Source organism: Lissotriton helveticus, chromosome 6, assembly GCF_964261635.1.
Source record: "Lissotriton helveticus chromosome 6, aLisHel1.1, whole genome shotgun sequence".
NCBI lineage: Eukaryota > Metazoa > Chordata > Amphibia > Caudata > Salamandridae > Lissotriton > Lissotriton helveticus.
In genome coordinates, this window is record NC_136067.1 from 1767471628 (window position 1) to 1767483834 (window position 12207).

Sequence of the window (12207 nt, forward strand, 5' to 3'; positions counted from 1 at the left end):
TAGACCCAAAGGTATCAGAGTGCTTTACAGTTTAAAAAATGGCATTATGTAGCTTTACCGATGTGAAAGGGAGGCAGATTTACAAAGCGGCGTTAAGCCACTTTTTGTGGCTTAACACCACTTTGTAAATATGGTGCAGGTCATGCTGTCACAGGATTGTAAAAAAAAAAAGAAAAAAAAAAGTGACAGTCCGGTGCTGCTAGAGGCTTGTACATATGCCGCTTTGTTTGGCATTCAAAAGCCCAACTTTCCAAAGTTGGAAATTTGCTATCTTAGGATTGCTCCTTTGTTTGGTCCAGATTTCTGACTTTCATGATTTAGTCTCCTGGGGATTTATAAGAGTTGTATATTTTGAGAAGTAGTCAAATAGTTAAAAGTTACTCCACAATATACCTACAAGGTGGGAAATCCTGTGTGTCGAGATAACATGGAAATGTGCATTTGCACATTTGTCTTTCTGATGTGATGCCTCTCGTTTTCTGGAGAGGCATTTTGGGACTGGATGGATGATAATGGAACACTTTATGTCCCGTGGAGCTAGCAATAAATCTGGAAAAGAAGCTCCCATATGATTATCCCAAGCATGCCATTCCTACTGGAAAGGAGTTCAGGCAGCACATTCATCATCCGAAGACACACTTACTCCACAAATCAGAGGACTTTGGGCTAACACCCAACTCTCACCTAGGCCCTTCACAAGAGTAGATCTACCTGCATTTCCAGACCCAGCGTGCAGCACCAGCAAGCTTACAAGTTTGCATGTGCTCAGTGGAGCCTTCACCGCCTCCTCCACTGAGACGCCCAGATTACAGCCCATGCTCCTCAATTCATAAATGCAGAAATCTGCCATTCGGGTGGATTTTAGGTAGTACTCATCCATGTGGATCTTAACTTTTACAAATGACAGGTCAAACAAACTAGAGTGTGGTGGGCCTCTCACAAACCTGGGACCCGGTGCCACTGTATCTACTGCATTATTGATAACTACGCCTGTGGAGCTGGATTGCTTTTTTTCTAACTACTTACAGACGCCACTTTTCAGAGTAACATCCAAACAGCTTCATTTTCCATGCTGTTGTGATAATATACTTTTGTCCTCGGCAAATACAAATCGGAAACGCGGAGAAGTTTAGTAAAAGGGCGCTGCATGAGCTCCAAGTGAGCGCAAACGATAAGGACCTGCTGTGAAAAACAAACAGTGTTTTATGATGTTTCCAAAAAGTGTGTGCTTTTCTGCCTTATCGCCGCAGACAGGGCTCATTACAGGGCCTGGAAGGGTAATTTGTTTCTGCTGACCCAGGGCTAGGCACGGATATGATTATTTTCATGTTTGGCCGGCTTTCAGGTGGAACTGGAAAATGCAGTTGGTTTCCTGGTCCATCAACAAGCCATAAATAGTTGTGAGCTACTTCCGTTTGTTCAACCAAGCCTGACACAAACAAAGGAAATGATAGACATTGCAGGATTGGGCTGGGAGGAAATCTGCAGGCGTGTATGCAAGGGAGTAAATACTCTGCTCAATTTAGGGCTGTTGTATAATAAAAAGTTATGAACTTTGACACACATTCTTGTGTAAAGCCAAATACGCCGATATGCACAATAAGGAAATGGCCTTGTCCTTCTTTAGAACTAATATGCATGCGGGCACAAACACACGGCCAGCATCGACACCGGGCTTTTCACGCTACACTTAGCGTGAAGGGATGGACAATGGCAGTTGTGGTGGGCTTTCCACCCCAACACCCATTGATTTTGATGGTGCCCCCTATTTACAAATGGTGGCGTAAATATGTGGCAGTGCCAAAATTAAGACCAAAAATAACCTGGTCTTAACATGGCGAAACAAGGGGAAATTATTCATTTCTCCTAGTCTTTGCTGTTTATATGTGTGCTGCATTGTGCAGCATAATTAGAAACAGCACATTGCCATGAATGATTGATTAAGTGCAGGAAGTTGTCCATTCCTGCACATAGACAATCATTAAAAAATGACAATTTGCAACTTCTATGCATGCTGCACAATGTAGCACAAATAGGAGTTACAAATCACCATCAGTAATTGTTTATGTGCACATAAACAATCATTCCCTCAAAGGAGCCACCCTTGCACTACGGTGTAAGGTTGCATGCATTGACACTGGGCAGCTTGATTTAGCGCAAGGGAAAATACAGGGGTGCACCATATCAGTGTAAAAATGGCGCATCCCTGCGTTTTCAGAATGGTGGAGCGGGGTGTTAGCAATTTTAGCTTAAATTAGCTTATTGAAAATAAGATACCTCAGTGTTTCTGTGTAATCTCTGTTCACTACAACAAAAGTGTTACATCGACTATTAATGCAATGGCTCATCCCAAAGTCCACGGTATAATTTATAATTATAATTGCACAAATAGCACTTTAAGGAAATGAAATTGCATAAAAATATGTGTGGAAAAATATGAAACTCAGACATAATTGCATCAAAATCATAATTTGATGTGGCTACAGCATGCAGCACTATACCCACAGGTAGTTATTTAAGCTACATTAATGATAGCTTGTATTTCATATAGCACTTCAAATCAAACCATTTGCTTTTTCTAGGCGCAATAAATAAAAGGTGTTACCATTACACAATTCAACATAGTTCAATTTGGAGACTTTGCATGGGTAGAATGCCAAAATTACCTTGGCAGGGCTTGAACTTGTGACCTGGAGATCACTGCATCTCTTGGCAAGAACATTCAATTCACTAATTCTTTCTATAAAAACCGCACAGTCCAAAAAATTGGGATTTGATCCCTTGCAGAAAACATGGTAGAGCACAAGAGCAGCAGCTTTCAACTCCCTGGCCAGCAAACCTTGTCTGAGGTCGCTGGGACCTAATATAGTCTGCTAGTGGTTGGTACATGTATACACTGATTGGTGGTTGTATCTGAATTTTCTATTGGATTAGGGTTAGTGCACTCATTGTTTGTGTATTTGATTGTTCTGATTGGTTTTCTGGGTCTGTGATTCAATCAATGTAGGGTTGGGACTAGGGCTAGGGTTAGGATTTCTATTGGAAGTAGGGACTGGGGCTTCCTGTGTTATTGGTTGTTGAGACTAGGGTGGGACTAGGGCTAGGGTTAGACCTTTAATTGGAAGTAGCCATTAGGGCTTCTGGTGTGATTGGTTGCTGGACTAGGTGTAGGACTAAGAGTAGGGTTAGGCTTTCTATTGGAAGTAGGGACTAGGACGTTCTGTGCCATTGGTTGCATGGACTTGAGTTTGGACTACTGGTAGGGCTAGGGCCTCTATTGGACGTAGAGATCAGGGTTTTAGCAAGTTATTGGGTGCTTGGACTAGGGCTGAGATTGGCTGTAAGGTCCTCATCCCCTATTGGTTCTAGATTTTAGGGCTAGTGTTGTGATTGGATAGGGTTAGGAATCCCATTGGCTAAAGGGGTCACCTGATTACTAGGGCTATAAAACGCTGAGGCTTAGGGCGTCTCAGCCCGGCCGTCGAGGCTAAGGGTGGCGAGGCATTGGCAATTACCTGTTTGAGTCTGTTCGAGACTGGTCGGGACTAGGGCCAGAAATGCTACCCATGTTCACACTGAGCAAAAGCTACCCCACGCCATCCACAAACATAGTAACACATGCACACCAAATGTACACCACACAAAACCCTATGCACGGACCAATATACCCGCATGCACTACAAACCCAACCAAACCACATCTATACACCCTTCTATCCCAACTGCCACACATATCCACCATCACCTACAAACAGTACACAACTCTATCCTATACCACTAACCAGTCCACTCATCACTAACACAACCCCATCCATCCGAACTCAAGTCCCCTGCTCTAATTACACCTAACAGACCACCTTTAATCACTAACAAACATTTATTCATCCTTCCATCATTTGTCCAACCAACACCCTCCTCTCCCTACTACCATAATGACACTAACGCACAACACACACACTGCACACCACCACACTTTTTAACTCTTGCAACAAACCAGTCAAAGACACTTTTACCTCTACTTCATTCCCTCCTACACACAACATACACTCTACTCATAAACACATCCCCACCCCCTCTACCTCACAACCTCCTCTCACAAACTATACTATACAACCAAATCCATTGCATGAAACAATTACACCAGCACCCCTTTTCACAACTCCTCAAAAACAAAACATATCACACACACCAGCACAGCAAGATCATCAAAGCGCAACACATCAAAGTACTTACCATCAGAACATACACACATACACCCACCTTTCAAACCACAAAAAGGAACAAACTCCAATGCCAAGCTCTCTCCCTTCCACCACACCTAACACAGATACTGCAACACAGCAACTCTCTTCTAACCACCTCTCATCCATTGGACAATTTAGAACCTTACTACATGACCCACATGCTGCACCACCACCCCTGACTCATACACTTTCCGCCATAAACACATGCAAACAACATAAGCGAAGGGCCACACCTCACAACTTTGCTTCCCCATGTCTACTGCACAACAATGTTACACTAAGAAAACCACACAGCAACACCAACTCACTGTCAAACACCATCTCCACCACATACACACGCAGACCCATCAAAATGCCTTCTTGGCAGGCTGGATGAGGAACATGATACAGAACAGCTACATGATTGCTATCCTAATAGAGCTAATGCCAGCACTAAAAACACACCTGTTTCAAACACACACAATACTGTTCACTCTACTACAAAACAAAGTCTCACTATCACCAAAGGCCATTCTCTAAATTGTCTACTAATAAATGCTTAATCACTCTCTAAAAACAAACATTACATCTATGACCTTCTCACTGATGCAAAACCAGACATATTATTCATAACTGAATCATGGTTGGGAGATGATATGGCTCCAGTCCTGCATGAAGCCGTTCCTCTAGGCTATCAAATGATCACCCAAAATCGTAAAGGCAAAAAAGGAGGTGGTCTAGCTGTTGTGTTCAGGCAAACATTACACATCACTAAAGTTGATGACATCTCCATAAAGAATTGTGAGGCTCTTCTAACAAGATACAATACTACACCGTCTTCCTCCTGTAACTTCCTGCTCCTTTACAGACCTCCACCTAGCAAGGCGACATTCCCAGACACACTTCTAGACACAGTTTCAAACCTGATAACAATACACTCCAACTTATGCATTCTGGGTGACCTCAACATTTGGTTTGACAAACCCAATATGACCCATCCAAAAACAATAATCATTGGCCTAGATGCACTGAACCTGCATCAGATTGTCCACAAACCCACACACATAGCTGGACATATCCTAGATGCTAATACTGAACTAGTTACCTTTCAAACTATAACCCCAGACACATGGTCAGACCACCACTTGCTTGATTTCTAACATAAAACAACACTAAGGGAATCACCTAAAACTAGCCTACATCCATCCACCTATCGGCCGTGGAACAAACTCAATTTGGAACACTCAGAAACACAACTCTGGAAACAATAACTTCAGTTCAAATTCTATATGAGTGGCTACAGGAAGCTTTTGACATCCTGATATCACTCAAAACCACACAACAGCACAAAAGAAAAAAAGCGACTTGGAGAAACTTAGAAATAAAAGACATAAAACAACACATTAGAAAGCTGCAACGTGCCTGGCTCAAAACAAATACCAAACAAGACAAACTTCACCTACAAAAAAATAACAAGTCAGCTCTCATAAAAGCTAAGAAAAGTTATTGGTCAGATAGAATTCAAAATGCGAAATGTGCAAATAAAGAATTCTATAAAATACTCAATGAATTTTGCAAACCAAATTGCCTAAAAGGAACTCATCCTGTTACTCAAAATTTCATAGGACTCGTACTTAAAACAGAAACAAAGCACTAGCACTAACCCCTGTACAAAACAACAATCCAAGAATACTCCAAGCCAGCCTCTCAGTTTCTTCCAACACATCTCACACAATGAATTTATGGACCTGGTCAAAGCAAGAAGGCCTGCCAGCAGCCCTTCTGACCCCTGTCCACCACAAACTTTCAAGACAATTCTTTTAACAACCTCTGGCTGCTACTCCAGTAAGAAGAATCATCAACGATTCCTTAACTACCGGAATATTTCCAGAAGAACTCGAAAAATCGCACATACGCCCTTTACTGAAGAAAACAAACGTGGACCTGCTGAACCCTGACAACTACAGACCCATTACCAATGGACCTTTCCTGGGTAAACTGATAGAAAGAGCAGCATTCGCCCAGATGTCACAATTCATTGAAGAGAATGAGATACTCTCAGACTTCCAAACAGGATTCCGTCTGGGAAGAGGTACTTAATCTGCCCTCCTTGCCATCAGGGATGACCTGAAGAACACAGTTGAAAGCAGCGGGGTTGCTGGGCTACTCCTCTTGGACCTCTTGGCTGCCTTTGACACGGTTGACCATGACACGCTGAAACAAAGACACTATGAACCCGGCATAGAGGGAACTGCTCTAGAATGGATTGCGTCCTACCTTCAAAACAGAACTAATGTCATCCATACCCCACCTTTCTCATCCAAACCATACTATAACAATGCTGCGACTAATTTTCCCTCATTTGGGTTTTCCACACAAGGTCCGCGAGACCACATCTCACCTGCCTTGAAAGCACTGCATTGGTTACCGGTTGCCAGAAGATCCACGTTCAAGCTACTTTGTATCACCCACAAAGCAATACTTGGAATTGGACCACTCTTCATCAGGAATAAAATCACCAAACACATTCAAGGAAGGAACCTATGCTCTAAAGGGGCATCTCACCTCAAAATCCCAAGATACAAGAAACAAAACATGGGTGGCACATCCTTCTCTGTTCAAGCAGCCAAACTATGGAACTCTTTACGCCCCAAAACAGGATCCACTGACAACCACCTTATCTTCAGAAAACTACTCACAAATTGGCTCTTCCCCACATAAGCACCATAAGCAAACAGAAATTTACAGCATATTCCTCTGTATATAAGCATTTATTTTCACTATAGATACGTACCTATCTTTGTGTATTGCTATGTATAAACATGTAGAATAATTATGTTGTCGTAAATAAATAAATACATTTGAAAAAATCTTTGGTCTACATGTACTTACCTCCATTGTGCGTCTATGTACCTTCCATGTACTTGGATCTGTGTGTCTGTTACCTTTCTCCTGAAAAAAGCATATCCAATCCACTACCCTATTTCTCATCCTGTACCTCTATCAATATCTTTAATCTATATATACTTACCTCATCTATGCATCTATATGCTTTCAATGTACTTATGGATCTATATATTTATCCCTTTCTTCTAATTTAACATTTCAAATGCACTACCCTATTTCTGAGCCTATACTTCTCTCAATATATCCTCTGGCCCAACCTTCTGACTCATCTCAAACTTCTTTCTACTACTATTTCCAAAGCACTACCCTATCTCTCACCCTGTACATATATCAATATATCCTCTACATCCACTCTCTCATTTATCCCAAACCCCATACCACTACTCTGATCCCCAAATTAACCCTTTCTAGACTCTCTACTACTCTACCCCGCCTTGCATCATCTGACACCTCTTTTTACTATACCGATCCCCCAAAACATACCTTTACAAACTCTTCCCTCTGACTCTTCCCCTCAAAAACCCCTTTTACATATCCAAAAGCCTCCTCCTACTGCTATGACCTCAAAAATGACAGAAAAAAAACAAAATCTCGCTCTTCTGTCCCTCCACTATCCTTTTCAATCAAAATAACAGAGTAACATGTTCACTTATCAATTTCCATATTCCACGATACTAATTCACCACTAATCCTTTATGGGTTCCAGAGTAGCGTGCTACTCACCAATGAAGTGCCTCAAAGCCCCATCAAGGGGTAGCAAGGGCTATATAAATACAAACCCTTCCTTTTAAAATAACTGAATAGCATATCCACCACTCAAATTACTTCATACTTCACTATACTCATTTTTTCAACACTAATCCTTTATGGGTTCCAGAGTAGCGTCCTACTCGCCAGAAAAGCACTTCAACACCCATCAGGGGTAACAGGTGCTACATGAATGCAAACCTTTCTTCCCTTTTATCCCTCCGCTACCCTTCTCACTCCAAATAACTGACTAATATCCACCACTCAAATTACTTTCATATTTCACCATCCTAATTCAGCACTAATCCTTTATGGGTTTCTGGAGTAGCATGCTTCAAGATTCTGCTATCTTTCTGAATCAAAATCTGAATCCAAATAACTAACCTATAACTGACTAACCTATCCACCACTTTAAATTTACTTCATGTTTCACTATACTAATTCAACACTAATCCTTTATGGGTCACAGAGTAGCGTGCTACTCGCTGAAAAAGCGCTTTGACGCCTCGTCAGGGATAGTAAGCGCTATATAAATGCAATTACTATACAATACAATGCACAAGGTGGCATGGCAGGCAAGGAGTGCATGGCAATGCACAACATGCACTTTAACATTGCGGCTGGTGCTGCTTACAGCACCACCCGGCGCAATGTTAAAGTCGAGCATGCACCCGCCAGAGTGGCAGGCGCATCCTAATTGGCCTTGTGGGACCCCAGCACCTCTGGCAGTCCATCCTGTTTCCCGTTAAGGTGTCCACTCACCATCGTAATGGGGCCCTTACGTTGTTTTACAACTTCAGATTGGGGACTAAGTCCCTAAGTCTTGTAATGGCTGCCAGTAACATTTTGCTGCAGAACATCAGAGAGTTTTCCAGCGGGATTGAGTTGGCCCAAGGGAAATAAAGCTCCCTGGGCCAAACAAAATTCCCTGTTTTTAAATTGTTTTTAAATTGCCATTCTTGCAAGAGTCTCTTGAGATGCTTGTGGACTCAAGTGCCTAAATATGCTGTTATTTCTTACTTTCTCTACATTTCTCAAAAACTACTGAACGGGTTTACACAAAATTGGTATAATTCCATTCAGAAGTTCTTGCTGTAATTCAGATTAAAGAAGTCTATGGAAAATGTATGCAAATTAATCTTTTTGGGATCCCCTTTTTTCCACCCTGAAACTTTCCAGGAAGGAGCTGAGGTAGATGAACTTCTTTTTGGGAATGTTTTGTGAAGATTCGTCAAACGGGGCCAAAGTTACTAGCAAACTAAAAAACATATTTTCTGTGGAAAAGCAGATCTAACTATAACTACCTAGTGGTAATTGCCACTAGGTATGTATCTATGTATGTATGTTTGCATTCCATAGGGAAAGCATTTTTTGATTTGCCTATATCTTTGACGTCGTTTGCCAAATCCTCACACACTTTTCCCAAAAAAGTGCTGTAGTGATTCTTGTACATGTGTTTCCCATGTTAAATCCTGTAGGAATTTGAAAGAGGACTACAACCCAAACTGCTGAACGGAATTACACCAAATCTGACAAAAAGGTAGCTGTTGGTCCCTAAAGCGACCTTTTTGTAAATTGGCATAAATACGCTCAGCAGTTTACACCCTGCCCCGGGGACAACCACCTCCCTAGGGCTAAATTAAATGCAACGGGGGCCACAAAGGACCCGCGGGTAATTTTAAAAGGGGGGGGGTGGCGCAGCCACACTCCCGGGCCATTCTCAGCCCCAGAGGGCACCACCTCCCTGGAGCAGGCCCTACTAAATGAAAATGAAGGGAGAGGGGCAGAGAAGCCCCCCTCTTCAAGGCATAGATGGCCCTGTGAACTGCCAACCCCAGGGCTGGCTCCTGCTATGTCCCTGGGTACCCAGTCTTGGGACATAGCTGTTTGCTGTAGCTTGGCTTTAACTGCTCCCATCAAGCCACAGCAAACACTCCGATTCCAGCAAGTGAGAGCTGTGAAAATGCTCTTTGCTTGCTGGAGCATTTGCCAGTTTCTCTGCCCACATGTCCCCCCTTCCCCATTGCACAAAAGACCGGCCAAAATAGGTCCAGGCATGGGGGCTTCCCCCTCCTCTAATAAAATTAAAGGCTTGGCCGAGGGGAAGTTGCTGGAGGCCCTGCCCACTTCCTCCACCACTCTGCAAATGCACCTAGTAGTTAAAAAAACATAAATTTAAACCAAAGGTTACAGGAACGGTTTAGTTAGGAAATAGAATTTAAAAAGCTTACAAAAACAAAGGTTACAGGGACGCTATAGTTAGGAAATAGATTTTTTTTCATTTAGAAATTCACTGAAAAAAACAAAGGTTACATGGGTGTTATAATTAGGAAATAGAATATAAAAAACCATAGAACTTCATTGGAAAAAACTATGGTTGCAGGGACGTTATAGTTAGGCTTACGTTTTACTCGTACAATAGCATTGAAATTAAGCAGTAATAGTTACCTGAGCTAGCTATAACTTACGCCCCCACAATGAACTGCTTATGATCTTACATATTACATCACTCATGACGTCGTCAGTGACATCACTGAGAACATCTCAAATGACATCACTGATGATATCATCCACAAACCACTCCCACCGTCATATGACCACTCATGCAACCATTCACTCACCCATACAGCCACTCTCACAACCAGTCACTCACTCAGATAGCCACTCACACAGCCATACACTCACCCATACAGCTGCACATACACAGACTTATTCACCTATACAGCCACTCACATGCCCACTTGAACACCCATACTGCCTCTCAACACAGCCACTCACTCACACATACAAGCACTCACACACTCACTCACCCACACAACCACTTACATACCCATTCACACATCCATACAAGCACTCTCATATCTGCTCACTCACCCATACAGTCATTCACACAGACTTTCACTCTCCAATACAACCATTCACACACCAACTCAATTAACCAAACACTCACTCAAACAGCCACTCACTCACCCATACAGTCACTTAAAAACTCATTCACTCACTCATATAGTCATTCAGATACACACTCACTCACCCACACAGCCACTCATACATGCATAGTCACTCACACACCCATACAGCTACTCATACAACCACTTAGATACCCCTTCACACACCCTAGTCAGAAATCCACACACTTACCAATACAGTCACTTATACAGACACTAACATATATAGCACCGATACACTGATAGACAGTCACACACCCACACAGAGATAGTATCACTCATTAGCAGTACAACTAGTATACTAATCTAACTTTTGTTGTAGGTTAGTATATATGATTATCACTCAAACTCTTAAAAACACTTATACTCACTGGATGATGTCGTCTGGGAGGTCATAAGTAGTGCATTGCGGATTTGTAAGTTATTGTTGGCTCAGGTAACTATAACTACTGAATTTCAATAGTTTTGTACGAGTGAAATCTGAGCTTAACTATAATGTCCCTGTAGCCTTTGGTTTCTTCAGTAAATATATATATATATATATATATATATATATATATATATATATATATATATATATATACTTACCTTATATATACTTACCTTGCAATATAAAGGAATGCATTGTAAAGGCATATTCATGGTAAAGGCTTGCGTTGTGAAGGGAATGCCTGATAAAGGCAATGTGTGCTTATGGATGCGTGGTAAAGTCATCACGTTAAATACCCATGTTGTATAGGGTGTTTCCCCTCTATGCATACAGAGAGCTGCAGCCCTCTTACTAGGATCTCGTGCAGGCTACCCCAGCACATACAGGTTGAGCTCAGGTGTAACACTGTGGCAATATATTAACTGGTTAAGTTGGTCCCTCGCACCCCTAGACCCAGTACTACTGTATTGGCTGCACTACTGAAAATTAAACTACTGGTGGGGGGGCTAGGGCTACAACTGCATGTACAGATATGCTGCTACTGGCCATAATGCAGGTCATGCCTGGAGACACAGGCATTTTACTTCTAGGCTTCTTGAACGAGTAGCTCGTGAGTACTACCAGCTCTGCTGTGTGCAGCCTAACCTGCCAAATTGGAAAGTTTTGCTTGGTTTAATTATGATATGTATAGGGTGATGTATATGAAGGCTCCACTGGCCCGTAAAAATGTCTCAAGAGAGGAAGCCTATCACTGCCTAATTATGGCCAGTGAGCTCAAGAAGAGTAACATTTTTGGGCAAACAGTGAACCAAAGCTACGTAGAGAAACCTCGCCAAACTGGGTTTGATACAGTGATTCCCCCTGATGTTTGGGTTAGACACTTTACTCAACTCTATTAATGTATAGGGAGGGTCCTTTTCTTGATTTAGAGGCAAAAACAGTTGAAGCACCTA